The following is a 16,611-nucleotide window of genomic DNA, read 5'->3' on the forward strand; positions in this document are numbered from 1 at the left end:
ACACAATATATGCTGGTTTAGACACATCTCTGCTAATATTTAGCCCCAGTACAATGAAAACAGCTAGGCTCATTTCCCCTATCATAAATAATCCTGGAAAGTCTCATTCATGACAAGATCCATGGAAAGCTTTCCAAAGCTGTCAATGTGTCAAACCATTTGGAGGGAAGCAGTTGCCAGCCTTGTAGGCAGCAGGAAGGGAACTATGGCTGCGGAGTGGTGGACTGCCCAGCCACGGAGGGAAAGGACTCGTGACTAACTTGGTTAGTCATCTCCAGACTCTTCCCAGAACAGTCCTTCCTGTAACTGGGGAGCTGTAAGACATTCAGACCTTTCTCTGTCAACCAGTTAAGGAAAATCCCAACTTTGTACAGGAGCGCAATCCTGACCTCAGGAGCTGCTTCCATGAGTGCCAAGCATGCATTAGAACAGACCTTAAACGCTGGCAGCTAGCCCCAAGAAATTTCCTTCATGCCTTCACGCCCCAGCCTCTCAAAGAGCCTTGTCAAGTAAGAGTGGTAGAGTGGTGTGGGCCTGGTTGCAGTGAGCACTGACAATAGACTCAGCTTACTTTCCCTGCTGCATGTACGCAGGGGCTAGGAAATGATCTTGCAGGTTGCATTTTGCAGGCACCACGTTCATTTTCCCAAGGCCACAGAAGCACGTTGCTTGTACCTCAGCCTCTCGCCAACATTTGTCCTTCATGAGATGCCAGCCTCAATGCCACGTAGTCAAGGGGCCCGCATGGCTGCAAGGTACAGGGTGCATGGGGCAGTACTAATAGGGATGCAGAGCACTAATATCTCCCTAAAACTCATCTCTATTTTCACCCTTCCTTCAGCATATTGCATTGTATGCACATCTGCCGTCTAACACTAAATCCAGGAAGCTGGTGTCACCAGCAAAGTTCTGCATGTCCTTCTGCAAAGCTTTGGCCCCAGTAGCTATGAAAAACAATGTTCTGAAGCTGCACAAAGGATTGCAACCTGGGCAGTATTTGCATGGCAGTGCATCCTCAAGGATGAAGAAACTGTCTCTAGGGAAGCAGCCCTGCCTATCTGATGTAGCCTTGGTGTCCTCAAGGGCAATTCTGCCACTCAGGAGCTTCCAACAATGTGAAAGAAGACCATGTAACGTGTTTAGCACAGGTCACAGCATGACAGTGGCTGATCACCTCTCTTGGTCACTAGATCAGTCTAAAACAGCAATCTAGGGAAGGAAAGACCTGCTTGTGCCACTGCTAACACAGAAATTCACTGGCTCTTCCAGAGGCTTTTCATTTACCACCTCTCATTAAGCACTTCGGGCTCAGTTCCAGGGTTCCCATGCTAATAGCATGTCAGTAAAAGCTGCTAGTGCTCCTTAAGCTGGACATAAGGTGGGAGAGACGCCACAGGCTCCTGAACAGAAATCTGATAAATATATCACAATCTTGTTCAGAGAAATCTCTAAGCTTCAGCTCCCAGCCCCTCAAACAGCTCTTCCAATTGAATTCAAGATGAGGGCCAGATTAGCTGGCCTTGGTGGGATGCTTTCTCCCCAAGGAAGCACCTGACTCATTTTAAACTTGTGACTTGAGAAAAAGACAAGAAAGCGTGTAATAGGGAAAGGCCTGAACTGGCAAGGAGAAGAGTTGGTTGATTTAATCTTTCTTCTGCGCTTAATAACTTTCTTTTCAAGCTTTGGGTTCCCACATCCAGCTCTCCAGGTTCGCCCTCCACCCTAAGGCCCGTTTTCCTGCTGGGGGAAGGGGTGTGGGCTCGTGGCTCCGTGTATCTGTCCCAGCCCCCAGGATGCTGCCAATCCTACCAGAGCACAGCATCCAGACAAAAGCTGGAAGTTAGTGTTGCAGGTAAACACCTAAATAAACAGTGCGATTTGCACACGTACGTGGCACCCAACCATCTGAGTGACCACCTGCCCTTTGCCTGTTCTCAGGGGTGTGCACATAAAATGGGGTAACTCCACTGCTAGCTGCGGGGCTGAGTCACTTTAGGCCCTGGGAGACAGCCCCGCAAAAGGCTCAACCTTTTGCCCTCAACCCCGCAAAAGAGCACCAAGGCTCTGATTTATGTATCTAGCAAAGTCCCATGGGGACCTCTTATAGTGAAATAAAACAAATTATGCTTTACCATTAGAGAGTGAGAAAGGCTTATGGGTTAAAATATGAAGCGGTCAAGCTATTAACCTTCTAATTTAGAAGAAATGGACACTAAATTACGGAGCAGGTCTCCTTCCTCCTCCTCCAAAGGGTAGGCCTCCGAAGACGACACCGGCCCATTACACGGGCAAGCAATAAAGAGTAATTAATCGTGCTCTGAAAATACGATCAAATACCAGCAGTGAGTCACGGCTGAGCCTGAGGGCAGAGCGGCATAGCAGGGAGGCGAATGGCAAATCCTCCTGCTGCCCCCTGTCACGGCGCCGGGGCTGTCCCTGCCGGGCCTGTCACGCGTGCCACCTTGAGAGGGACGCGGAGGCCACGGTGGGAAGGCTCGGCTAGCGCGCTCGTGCGAGGCCTCGCGAGAGCAGCCGGGTCAGTGCCTGCATGGGAGGCCCTGAGGGAGTCCCATAGGGCATAGGAAGCTCGCCAGGGCTGGAGCTTGGGCTTAAGCAGGCCCAAATCCTCCTCCTGAGTCAGTGCTGAAGCAACCACCGTACAGCGCTGGGAGGCCGGCATGTGTTTGGGGAGGGCAGGGAAACAGGATGGAGATTCCAGAGATCCTATCTTTTAAGAAGTAATATTGCACATAGGCCCCAGCCGGTCCTGGTGGTTAAAAATCCCCTGGCATTGTTTGGGCCCTTGTGCTCTGGGCGCATTGTAACCTGCGCAATTGCCTTTTGCTGGTCTTAAAACAACTCCAGACAGCTCCAGCCGGAGCAGAAATTAATCTTCCACTTTTCTGGTGAGATGTGCCCTGCTGTGCGCAGTCTGCACTAGAGGCAGCTGCGCTGTGAGGAGGAGGAGAAGCGGCTTGTTAGCACATACTGCGGAGATGCTTCTGGGCGAAACGTGTTTCGTACGTTTAATCAGCGGTCAGAGCGGCCCACGAGACGTCTCGGGAGACAAGAGGCTTCTCCCGCAGCCCAGTTGAAAGGAAAGGCAGCGCATGGCTCTGCTGTCTTGAAAAGCGAAGCAGGGCAGATTACCCCTGGACTAAGGCCCCCAAATGCCTGCTCTCAGCCAGACCCACTGCCTGCACACACGCGCTCTCTCCCTGTGAAGCAAGCAGGAGGAAACCCTGTCTGCTTGGCAGAACTCTGCCAAAAGCAAAGAAACTAAATCCACCCTTTTCTTTACATAGCACCATCTGTAAGGAAGCATTGCCTGGCTGCCAGCCATATTTAGAGCCACTGCTCTTTGCTTGAGGGCTACAGAGAGGCACGAGTATGTTGCTGTACCTGCTGAGATGGCACAGACGTATCCCAGCAAACACCTTCCCGTGGCATTTGTAGGGTGAAGATGGGGAGTATGTCTGTGAGCCAGCACTGAAGAGGCAGCAGCATGGACTTCAGCAGGACTTGGATCAGCCCACTTGAGGATGATTTTGGTTTATCTAAAGCAGCATGTGTCTTCCCTCCAGCTATCACTGGGTGAGTTAGGTAGAGCTCACGTGCTTGCTGTGCACAGGCGCTCCCTTTTGCTTGTGTCAGTGCAGTAAACATCAGCAGGTTCCCATCTTTGATGACTCAAGGGCACAAGCAGGTAACACGCTGCAGGCAGTGTTGTAACAGGAAATTGAAATGATGCTAAAGTGCCGCTTGTTTAATTAATTAAATTAATTGACCTGAGGAGTCAATTTTTGCATAACCTCAAATTTTCCTCAATTCCAAACTTTCCTCAATTCCAAAATATCCTATATTTCCAAACTCAAAGAATTTTTCGGTCTGGATGACAATACACAATCTTTAGAGCATTCTTCAGTTTGAATTTCTGAGCAACCGTAACATCTCTCAGGAGCGAGCCTTCTTCCCCGTTCATCTCCTCCCTGGTCTGTTTGTATATGGCAGTTGTGTTCGTCCTGTGCTTTCCCACCAGCTCTGCGGCTGCAGGCAAAACATTGTCCACAAGCTCTACACTGAGGCCACCACCCGAGTGACTTCTGTTCCTAAGTACAGTTGTAACTATATGCAATCTGCCAAGGCCTCCGAAAGGAGCCCCACTCACAGCCAGCCTTTTCCTGGGGAGTCACATTGGTGATAGAGGCAGAACTTGATTATTTTTTGCTCTTATTTCTGATGTAAATAAAGTTTCTAAATGGCCATCACAACTCTACTTACTACTTACACAATTCTACTACTCACCTTTCCAGAGCAACTAATTTTTCTTTCTCATGTGAGACAGGTACCATTGTTTAAAATAAGTATTATAGGAGTCAGGTTAAAAACAAAAAGAAACAAAAAATCATTTAACAGAACATTCTGATGACACTATAGCAGTGATTTTACATATAAACCACACTGCCAGTGAAGTATTCCCCTGCAGTCTTCCCAATTCAGACTTTGAAGACTGCACCAGAGAAGATTAACAGAAGGAAAAGTGAGGCGGACTTGAGGTAAAAGAGAAACAGGTCAAATTAATTCCTTTGATCTATCTGGGAAAAATATGAGGGAAATAGCTAGCAAAAATAGATTCTTTTAAAAAAATGCTATCAGTTTTAATCGTCCAAGCTGTTATTAGTAGAAGATATATCTGTGTATCAAGATCATTGTCTGCAAAGTGAAGATGCTGATCTAGAGTTGTAACTATATGCAGTTTTATTAAAAGGATGTTGTTAAAAGCCTGCGTGTACAGGGAGAAGACTGTACAGACTGAAGCAACAAGTGCCTCAATGAATTGCCAAATATATTACACTAGCCACTACAAGGTCTGCTTAGCTGTGTGTTACAGACCCCGTACTGCTAATAGTCATATTTTGATGATAGGGAAACCATATTATGTATTTTCATTCTGTGGTTAGCATAGGCAGGAAATTCATACAGTGTTATTAATGGGAGGAGGCATGTGTGTGCATGAATATATATATGTACTGTGTGTGTATGTGTACACATGCAGCCTATGTAATATTTCAGGCTAGCAAATTGCAGGCAACCCCTGAAGCAGCTGCATGAGGAGCTGTCTAGCAGATCAGGCTAGGCTTGGTCCTTCGTTTGAAGTGCCATGGGAGAGGGCAGGGTTTGGGGAGGAATGTTTTACTTGCCAGCTACACACAAAAGGCTGCTAGATAGCTCAGGTTAATAGCTGGCAGCCTCCTGTTGCTGCTTCAATCCCGGACATCTGCAATAAATGCCTGGCAAAAGATGCACCTCAGGAAAAGAGTCTAGGAACAGCTGCTGGGGGCAAGAGGAGAAAAGATCTCTCTGGAAGTCCCTGGTCACTTGCTGATTTAATGGGTTGCTGTCCCTCATCAGGTGTGCGCCCTGCCCTGGGGGCTGCAGGTGCCTCTCCATAACTGCTCAGTCCCAAAGGATGAATGAGGGATGGGACTGCACGTTTCTGGTGCAGCTAGTAAAAGTGCCAATCTTGGCTGCCTTTCATCCCTAGCAGACCCAAACACTGGCCCATTTCTCCCCCATCATGCCTGTATCTCTTCTCATGGGGTAGGGAATGCTAAGAAGAGACCTTCTCTTCAGCCCTGAGAATTGATGGGTCATGAAATACTGCAAGCATCCCCTCTCCTTTTCCTGCTCTGCTGCTGTGCCCCACGCCGTGTCTTTGTAGCTGGGGAGAGAGGGAGAGCAAGTATCATGTTCTAAGTACTCACTGCCAGTACTTGCTGCATTTCCTAAAAATCATAATGAATTTTACTAGACAAGCAATCACATACTTGCTTCCGTTTTCCTATGTATCTTACCTGCCTGGCCATTTGGGGTGGACTTGGCCAATAAATGCCTTTCTTAAAAGCTACAAGCTGCCTGATGGTGATTGATTCACCCTACGTGGGTAGGTAGTAGCAGACACACGCACCTGGCATCTGGGGCCAGGGTGTGCTACCACAGGTGAAACAACACCTGATCCAAAACAAGCTGTGGCATAGAAAGGAAAAAAACACTTGTGTGACAGCATCAAGGATAGTTTAGGCCCTTACTTTCTCCTAGTGCCAAAACATTAGCAAAAACATACCCAAGGCTTTTTTCATAAGCTGGCAGTTGGCATTGTTAGCTCTGAAGCTGCCACGAGCTCAGGACTGAGGAGAAGCCTCTTGAGGCAGCTGTACCCATCAGGCTGGAGCCTGCCCCTCTCCCCATGCACATGCACTCCAGGAGCTTCTTTCAGTGCTTATAGCACAGGAACAGCTGAAACTGCCAAGCTGGGCTGTAACCCATCTCTCCCCCTCCCGATACACAGCTAAGCGCAGAGAGAGATACCGGACACCACAGAGGACCCAGCCAAGCAGTGTCAAGATGCTCCACACCAACAGACTTACCCTAGAAGGGCCTGCTCCCTGCTAACAGGGTCAGCGCCACCAGGCTGGGGGCTGGAGAAGGCCCCACTCACCCATTTGTTGGGGAGTCGTGTGGGGGTTAATGCTCCTCTCTCCCAGTTGCAGAGTGACCCAGGTGGGGCTAATGAGCACTGGCCTTGCTTAGCTAATTAGAGGCTCTGAGAGCAGCAGACTGCACTTTGAGGCATGGGGCATTTGCAGAGGGAATAGTGTGTGTGGGTTTTATTTCCAGCAATTTTTTTTTTTTGTGTGTGTGTGTGTGTGTGTGTCAAATAAAAAACCTCTGGCAGGAGTAGCACAGCACAGATGGGAAAGAGCAATGGGATGGGGCACCATAGCACCCCTCCCTCCCTGTTGTAATCTGCATTATTGTGGGGTTTCAGAAGGCAAGAGCAAAAGCCTAGGAAGGCTGGGCAACTTGCTCCCCTTTGAGGGGGTAAATTTGGTCCGCCTGCTACAGCAGGAACTGCCCCCATGTGGTGCCCCGTACACAGCCCCCCTACTGCCACCCAAGGGTGAAGGACTCAAGGCTGCATCCCCCTGCTTGAGCTGAAAACCTGGTGTCAAAGGTGCCCAGAGCAGGCTGGTGTAGGGGCTAGGCTTGTCTAGTCGGTGGTGAGGGCTGAGGCTGTGTTCAGCATCTCGCGCGTGGCAGCACGCAGGCAAGCCCGACAGCTCAGCCAGACCCGGGCTTTATTACAGTATCACCTCTATCGTTACACGCCCAAGAAGACCGCTAAATCCTCTTGATCCTGTCCTGTATTCATAGTCTCAGCCTCCCAAAGTTGTGGCCTAAGCTCTTCCTTGCTTGCCCAGCCCTTTAAATACAAATTAGAGTCAAAAGCAGCTGCTGCTGAGAGGTGCTTGTTATGCTTCGTGCTATTGCAAAATGCATTTCCCTTGCCTCTCTCTAGCTGTTATTTAGTTCCCCTCATGTTGTTTTCCCCTGGCTTTTCCTTTGTTTCCTTCCGAGGAAAGCGGCACATCATTACAGCTGGGCTTTCTCTAGAGCTCTCCTAGCCGAGGTCATTACTTAGCTTGTGAGATCCAACGAGGTTGCTGTTTGTATGGATGTGAGGCCTCTGAAAAAGCAGCTAATCAATTCAGAAAATCATCTGGGTGGTAACCCCACTGTCAGCTTATTTTCTTCCCTTCCACTTAGACATCAAACTGGCTGAAGAGGGCTCTGGGGAACGAGGCAGGCACTGAGAGCTGCTCCTCTGCAGACACATCTGTGTCTTTCATCAGCAGGGCTCAGGGAATACCACTAACGGGAGAGAGGAAAATCTCTTTGGAGCAGATAGGTTCGCAGCCTCCATCCTCTGCCTCTGAAGAGCCCCGGCCCAGCGGGGAAGCGATCATTTGAAAAGTGGCTAATGCACTAACGTCCTTTGGCAGAAACTGTCACATTAGATACAGAGCTGGGGGAGGATGGGGGCAAAACACACAAGCAAACGGGGCCATGTTCGAATAGCCCCACATCAGCAAGCAGCCCCTGGCTGCAGAAACAGCTTGCCACGGCGAAGCGGAGCGACAAGCGGCCACAGCCCTGTGCAAACTGGGTTCTGTCGGATAAACTTACTAATTGCTGCCCTTTACTTTCACCCACTCTCTCCCTGTTTTGCATCCCTGTGGGGTGCACTGGGAGAGCGCCCCGCGAGGGCAGCGAAGCCTCTCCCGGCCGTCGTGGTAATTGGGAGTGTGGATGTGCGGCTCTTTGGGCGCCGGGGCTGGCTGGTGTCACCGCTCGTTCAGGGGAGATAAGTCACATCTGAGAGCCGTTCTCCCTTGCACCAGCTGTGCGTTTGAAGCAGGGGGTGGCGGGGCAAGCGTGTGTCCTACCCGTGGATTTGGCCAGCAGACTGGAAAATGTCAAGGTAGGGAGAAGCTGAGCTTCGCCTGCTTTTCCCAGATCTGGGTAATGAATTTTTCATTGTAAAGTATTGTTCTAGCCTGACAAGCAAGGCTGCAGCGCTGGCATCATGGGGTTCCACCTCTGTCTCTCCATTGCTCTGGACCACATTTCCACAATTTACTAAACAGGGATTTTTGTGTGTGTTTCGCAATCCTGCAAGCTGAACAGGAGTCATGAGGCTTCAGTGGGCACTTTCCTCTTCATGTGCCTTTATCAGTGTACTACATTTTGCCACCTCTTTAAAGTAATTTCATACACTGATTTTGCTTTTGCAGGCAACACTGAAAAGCAGGCAGGGAAAAGCATCAAGAACTTACTTTTGTCACTAGATGGAATAACTGTAATTCTGAATGCGAACAGGGAGCAGAACTGCACAGTAAAAACAAGGCATCTTCCTTCACAGTCATCACAGCCATGGCTGAGTCAAAGCCTCTCCTTTTCATTCTTTTTTCCCCCTCATTTCTGGCTGCATTTTGGTAAAACTCCATAAGAAAATCAGCAGGCTTGAGAGAATCATTGGAAATGCCTCCAGTGCCTCATCTCCCTGTTTAACTGTATGAAATCTAGAGATGTTCAGTGACGTTGGAAGCAGCTGCAGAGCGATAAAAGGCAGTATCTTTTCACAGCATTCACATCTTAGCTGAGGATCTTGCTTCAGTCATGTGTGATGGAGACCAAGAGCCTTAGTAGGATTCAGAAAAGAGTTCAGAGGCTCTCAAACACTTTCACGGACAGTATTATGGCCTATAATTGAACAATGAACATTTCAAGTGATGTGAGCCTTGCTTGTTGAAGCTGAATTGTCCCTCTGCTGATGTAGTTTGGGGAAGGATTTCTTCAGGAGGCACCTTGTCCTGCTCCTGCCCACTGGAGGGTTTTGGGTCCTTACCTGTTCTGCTGAGCCCAGCAAAAGCCCCACACTGGAGCAGAAGAGTGAGCTTGATCCACAGCAAGCAGCAGTTCCTCTGTTTCTACTTAAAATCCCAAGCACCAAATATGCCCGCTTCGCTCCTGAGCCAGCCTCCCTTGCCCTCCTGCAGGGGAGGCAGGACGACAGGCATGGCCAGAAGGACAATGCCAAGGGGTCCTCACTCCCATAAGGGCTTGTATTACATCCTTATGAAAAAGTACAAAAAATCCTTTGCCTTAGAAGATGCTTTGGACCAGGAAGTCCCACAGGTCAGTTACCTGCAGGAAACAAACAAGAAAGCTATGTTTGTAACACTTTTCCTCAAAATTGCATTTGTTGATGTGCATTTGCTTTTTGAAACACAGAGAGCACAAATTCCGCAAACGCTTTCTCCCAGCCTTCTCCTATTTCAGGTGTTTTAAGCCACCACGAAGGTACACACTGAAGTAGCCGAATGCGGCTTCTAGGCGCGGAGAGCACACCTCAGTTGAGAACAGGCTGCTCTCAAACGTCATGCAGATCCAGGACAGGATCCGAAAGGGGGATCTGGCTTGTGTCTCGTGGATCGTGTGAGAGCAGCCGGGTGGCAGGGCCCAGACCTGCTCCCTCAAGGGCGCTGGCGCGCGCGGCGCCCGGGAGGGGATCCCCAATAGAAGGCATAATAACTGCTTATCGCTAGCAGATCGGGACTGGCTGCTCTTATCTCCAGGGGTGGCCAGAAGGCCAAGGCCTCCTCGTTGCTTTTGTCCCTGTACATCCGCATGTCCCCTTTCCGCTGCCCGGTCCTGTTGTGGTTCCCGTTGCCCTTCCCGCCTGTTTGCCTGGTCAGGAGGGAAGCGCTGGGCTGGTTTGGCTCAAGCATGGCCGGGCACATGCAGGGGTGGCTTTGGGGGTGCCCTCTCCTTTCCCGCTTGCACCGTAGGGGCCGAGGGCTCAGGGGAGGCAGCGAGGCCGAGCGGGCTGGCCCGGCACGCGTGGCACGGGAGGTGGGAGCAGGTGGCGCCACGTTATCTGCTCAGCTGCCACGCGGCTGCGGAGCGCCGGCCGCAGCTGGGAGCGGAGCGCTGGGCTGGCGGCTCCCCGCTCCGCGCGGCGGCTCCGGAGCGCCGCTAAGCTGGCGGGCGGCAGGCAGGGCCCGCGGGGCTGCGGAGCGAAGGCCGCAGCTGGGAGCGGAGCGCTGGGCTGGCGGCTCCCCGCTCCGCATGGCGGCTCCGGAGCGCCGCAAAGCCGGCGGGCGGGAGGCAGGGCCCGCGGGGCTGCGGAGCGAAGGCCGCAGCTGGGAGCGGAGTGCTGGGCTGGCGGCTCCCCGCTCCGCGCGGCGGCTCCGGAGCGCCGCTAAGCCGGCGGGCAGGAGGCAGGGCCCATGGCGCCGCTCACCGCGCTGGGCCCACGGCGGCCGGCGCATCCCTGCTGGGCGCCAGCGGGGCTCCTGGCACCGCTCCCCGGAGCACGCATTGATAGCTGCTCATGCAGATAACCTGGAAGTGTCCCCTGGAGGGGGACAGCTGGTCCCCGGCAGCGTTTTTGGGAGCATTCTTTATCCGTCCATGGAAGCGCCCTGGCAATGCCTTTTGGGGCCTGCCAGCAGGGGCCCTGGCGCAGGCCGGGAGGCAGCTCTCGCCTCGCGGGCGCTGCCAGCTGAAGCTCTCCGGCAGCAAAGCCTTCGTCGGTGCCTAACAAAGAGCCAGCGAGCCCAGCGCCGTTCATCTACCGCGTGCCTTGCTGCATCTAACACGGCAGGGAAGCACCAGGAGCAGTTTTAATGCGCCCAAATGATTTTAGACAAGGTTAATACAACTCATCAATGCATGCCACTTTTTATTAAGTTTTAATTACAATGTCATTTCAACAGGCTGGCCTTGTGCTGCCCGCCCAACGTGGCCAGTGGGTTCTTGTTTGAGGTGTGTTCCCTTGAGCTTCAGCGAGTAATTCCCAGCGCAGGCCTAGGAGGTGACCTGTCCCGGTGCCTCCCTGCTGGATGCAGCAGCTCTGCTGGCAATGAGGGCTTTGCATCCCAATGGGGCCACACCGTGCTGGAGCGGCACTGCAGGGCTGCCGTGGGTGGTGTGACGATGTGAGAGACATTAAAATGTATGTGGGAAAAAGAAATGCAGGTGTTGGATCCTTCTTCGCACTAATGGAGATTGTCCCTTCCAACAAGCTGCGGCCTGGCTCTGTGTCAATGGCTCTGGGACAGCTCGTGCTGGGCTTTGTTAGGCTTAATTTCTTGTGCTGCGGAAGGGCCTCACCTGGGCAGATCTGGATGCAGAGTCTAGGCCAAAGCCTCTGAACCTGTCGCACTACTGTCTCTACCTTCATACATCTTCCTCTTGGTCCTGGAAAAGAGCCTGGAAAGCCTGCTGGTACCGCGTAGTCTGCTTTTCCGAACAGGGCATGGAGAAAGACAAAATGAATGCTGACTGCTTAATCTTTGCTCTCTTGCCCCAGAGGTGGGTTTTGAAAACCCAGGAGAAGCTGCAGACAGGAGCTCTTTCTGGTCCAACTCACAATAAGATGAATAAATACAAATGATCAAAAAGAGCAGAGTCAGAAGTACAGCTTGGTTTTGAGTTCTCACTCTCCAGTCACTGTTCATATTGAAGCTTGTTACTTGAAGGGCTTCCAAAACTCACACTTGTTGTGCGCTTTGTGTCTCCCTGTTGCTCATGTAGGGATGGGTGCATTGAGGGCTTCTCTGCTTGTCCTGGGGATGCAGATAGCGCTGTCACACACCAGCGTGAAAGCACGTATCAGTGTGATTTAGAAGGTAAGAGTGCACCTTACACCCAGGACGGCGCTGAGAAATGCCGGGGGATGGAAAGCAAAGTTTTCTGAGCTGGGCGGAAACGTACCTGAAGAAGAGAGTGAAGCACCTCTATCTGCAGGGAAGGCCATGAGCTTCTTTGGTAGCTATCCCAAGGGGCTGGGCTCTGCTCTTCATTCCGTACATGGCACAGATGACTGCTGTGGTGACAAGCACTCTCCTTGCCTTAAGCTCTCTTGATCGGGTGCTGCTCTAGCAAGCAACAGTATAAATCACCACCGAGTGCAACGCTGCCTGAGTAACTGGGTGGATGCTTGGGAGAGGAAAGTGCTATTTCGCTGGCGGTGCCACTGGCAGTAACAGAACTAACTGGCTTGAGGCCAGGGTCTGCATTTGCTATGAAACTGTACGGAGGTGCCTCTAAAGAGGAAGAGGCAGAAGCCCTGTTTTGACATTTCCAAGCCTTTACTACAATTTGGATGTTTGCCTAGGCAGGATGAAGCTTGGCTACAAGACAGACACTTGTGGGAAGCACAGGCTAGTTCTAACTCAGATGCTCCTCATGGTAGTTAATTTTGTAGCACAAACCAGGTCTAAATGCCATCTTCCTTGCTTCATGAACAGAAGGAAAAATAAATATCTGCCATGGGGTGACCACTGAATAGCTGAAGTATAAGTGTAGCAGAGGTGCTGGGGTGCTCCCCAACCTTTTCTAGGCTCTCTTCCAAAACATCTCCAGAGCCCTAGGGTACACGTTAGGGCCAGAGTTTTGGAATGCAGTAAAAAAATGATTTTTAGTGAGACTTCTGAGAGACAGAGACTGAGAGACAGACAGACAGACTGACCATGGTGCTGTGGCACTGAAAGGTGCAGTGGTTCTTACTGACTGGCTTTGGAGTTCAAGTGACGTTGGAGTAACCTGGGAAATGTAGATGCAGAGAGCGCCAGCCAAGTCTGCGGGGATGCAGGTTTTCCTGGCAGAGGGGAGGCTCATGGAGGCACAGTGACAAATTCAGCTCCTCTCCTTCAAAGCATGAAGGCATCTGCCTGGGGCAGATGTGGGGAATTGGGAGTTTAGACCAAGAATATGGAATATGCTTCAGGGAGTGACGAGCAGGGGGGTAGAGAAGAGAGCCGCTTCTGGCTGAGCAAGTCAGGTGGGTAGAGTAGGAGGCATGAACCGAGTGGGGGGTTCACAAAGGATATAGCTTTTAAGGGCAGGAATTTTGTCCTTCTTGTTATACGAAGGAGAATCTCCTCAAAACAACACTGATCTGCACAAGACAACACAGCCAATGACAGATGCATATCCCAGGAAGGCAAGACACCTGACATGGCTAATGGAAAAGGCAAGAAAACATTTCCCCACAGCAACGCTGGGCTGCTTCCTCCTCTAAAGTCACTTTTGGTAACTGGGAATCTTTTGGGTATTTCTGTTGCCAAGTTTTCACTCATTTTTGCCTCTAATAGGTAGTAGAGAGAGGAGACAAACAAGCTCAAGGTTGTGCTAACATTTGCTGGCAGGCTCTGCACAGAAACCTTGGAGGCAGCTTGGGACGTGTCCTGCCTGGCCCTGAGCCCCTCTCCTGAAGTCCCAGGGCTCTGAGCTCCCACCACGAGGAGCCCTTGGCAGGCTGCAGTTTGGTCCCAACGTGGCAGGGTGCTCCCAGCCACTGGGATTGCTTTGTTTTGTCCTTGCCTGCCTGGTGCTCGGGTGCAGGGTGAGCAGAGCAGGGAACAGCCCCAGGGGGTGCTGGAAGGAATGATGCAGTTTAACTTACGTGAAAGCTCGGCTCAGGTGCACCTTTAGGCGACCTGAGCTCGCGGCAGGCCGGGATGTAAACACATCCCAGCACAACTCACAGGGCAACCTGGCGTCCTCGCAGTGCAGCTCCCCAGCTGACCTCCTCACTTCTCTAGTAAATGACCCATATTTTTGCCTGGCACAAAGAGGGAAAAAAGGCAAAAAAAATACCCACCCATGCCCAGATAGAAGCAGGCCAGTGCGGGGGTTTTAATCATCCCAAACATCCTGGGTGAGTCTATGCTTTATTTATAGTACTTTGCACTTTTACATGTTCTAAGCATTTTGCAGGAAAAAAAAAGAGGGGGTTGGCAGACTGTGGATACTTTGGACAGAGGATCATCACAGTGTTTTGCTGCATGGCTAGCACGGATGGGCCTGCGTGCAAGGAGATTGTCTTTATCAAGTGCTGTGTCTGCTCACCTATGTCGCCTTCCTCCTTGATTCACCCCACAGTTTGCCTTTCAAAACTAGGCTAGGCACTCTGCAAACCTGCTTTAAAAGGGCAGTCATGTAGCATCTGGCTCCGGGAGTGCAGCTACTTCACCAGCAGATACAGCGAATAATCACAGCTGCCAGCAGGGTAGCTGCGTTGGTAACTGTTCCCATTTTACTAATAAGGCAGCTGGCACACAGAGAATATCTCACTGGTAACGCTGGGAACACATTTTCCAGCTCCAGCCTCCCTCTCTTGGGCTTGCAGTGATGTTTCCAGAGCAAAGCGTAGATTTAAGCGGGTTCTGCATGGCTAAGAAGCCAAAAGACTCTTCAACCCTGTGTGCTTTCAGAAATGCCCCTCGGTTTGGAAAGGGCAGCGAGGGCGGCTTTTGCAAAATGTGTTGCAAAAAAAGGAAGTGCCAGAGGGGGCTGAGCCGCCCCTAGTTTGCCCGCTGCTGCCTTTGCCACTGCTCTAGTTTCTGCACTGGTCTGCAAACCGTCTCAGTGCTCTGCAGGCCCTTCCTCATCGTGCAGGTGCCAACAGTGGCACGCAGCAAGGGCTCCAAGGTTGGAGCAGAAAGGTGAACTCTGCAGGCCACTGTAACATTCTGGGTAACGTGCCAAGCGAAAGGATGAAGTGCAGAATAGGTGTCCTCAGACCCAGCACTACTGTCCTTGCCATCCTGCGCCTCTCCTTGTGCTCTGCAGCTGGGCACAGAGTCAGTGCCCTCCATGCCACTGCTGCTGCAAGGGTCTGAGTGGGGGAGCAGAGACCTTGGAGCAGCAGCAGCAGAGACACAGGGGGTGAGCTGAGAGGCAGGTTGTGGTGGTGGGAAAACATGTGGCAGGGAGATGGCAGCAACTGCCTGAAAGAAACTTTGAAGAGCAGCACGTGGAACTGAAACTGAACCGAGGGGACTTCACTACATGGTGGCCACCAGCTATTTAAAGATGCAGCTTAAGATGCAGCTGGCTGTAGAGAAAGCAGCAGCTAGTGTGACAAGGCAGCTCGAGGACAGACAGAGGCACGGGGAGCAGTACGGCTGCAGCAGAAGGCCTGGGAGTCACCAGCCTCAACCAGGTAGATTATTTCAGGAGCTAGTCAGGACTGGAGAGAAACTACTATAGTGGCTGCAGTTTTGAAATGACTCCTATAATAATCCTTGTCGATCCTTTATACAGAGAGAGCTCCCTCTCTCAAGCCTTGGCTCCCTGCACGGCCTGCCACCCGAGCTGTGAATACCTGCAGGCTTTGGGAGAACTCAAGACCCCTCACAAATGGGGCTTTGGATTAGGATTTGGCTATGACATGGATATGATCACCATATTCCGACTTGCCTTATCCTATTCTCCCTTCCTCCACCCCTTCCATCCTCAAGGGTCAGAGAAGACCTAGCTGGAAGCGACTTAATTCTTGTTGGGCTAGGGCAGACTCCCCACATGTTATTTTTGGAGCACAGGCCACGATTTAACAGAGAGCAAAGCATCTTGAACACCTTATTTCTTAGCTCATTTCTCTCAACATCTGCATAGCATTCTCCCAGCAACTGTTACAATGGCTTATGTGGAAAAGTTCCATTAAAGCAGTGTTTTAGCACTGGACTTTGGTTTTGTTTTTCAACCTCAACTCAGCAGGATGAATCAGTGCTGCAAAACTGGCAAATATGTGAGGCCCCTCTGGCAGGCTTTTTTAAAACCACTGCCTAGCTGTGGGCTGCTCTTGGAGGCCCTTCACACAGTGCTCTCCCCAGTCTCAGCCTTCCCTTCAAACCTGCCTCTAGTGCCTGGTTTCTCACTGCAAAGACATTTTTCTAACTGCCTGGCCTGAATTTGGTTTTATGGTCCCAACTCCAGGCTTTACTACTCCGAGATAATTAGAGCAATTCCCTTCCTTCATTTATATTGTTCCCTTGAAGGTATTTATGGGCAGAACGCTTGTCTCTGCTCAACCTTCCCTTTTCCACGCTGCATGCCTCGCTCCTCAGTCTCTCCTCCTACCTCTGATCCTTAGGTTGTTTTAATGGACTAAAAGCTGCTGTGGAGCTTTCCGCAACCAGGGCATCCTTCAAGTTCAGGGGGCCCGAATACACTCCCTATTTTTCTAATTCCTCCCTGAAAGCAGGATTATCTCAGGCCTCGAGAAAAGCCCTCTCCTGCCCAAGAGCAAGCAGGAGGGCACTGCAACCCTCCACGCACGTTCTCACATTTGGGGTTCAAAAGAAGAGTCAATCCCAGTGCACAGGACTAGAAAACCCTGATTTAACCCTGAAGGTAGCAGGCTTCCCTTCTTATTTCCTACCAAGCTTGATCTCAGTGACAGCAAACGGTGAATAG

This window comes from Nothoprocta perdicaria, unplaced genomic scaffold (assembly GCF_003342845.1).
Source record: "Nothoprocta perdicaria isolate Ctin4 unplaced genomic scaffold, notPer1 scaffold_84, whole genome shotgun sequence".
NCBI lineage: Eukaryota > Metazoa > Chordata > Aves > Tinamiformes > Tinamidae > Nothoprocta > Nothoprocta perdicaria.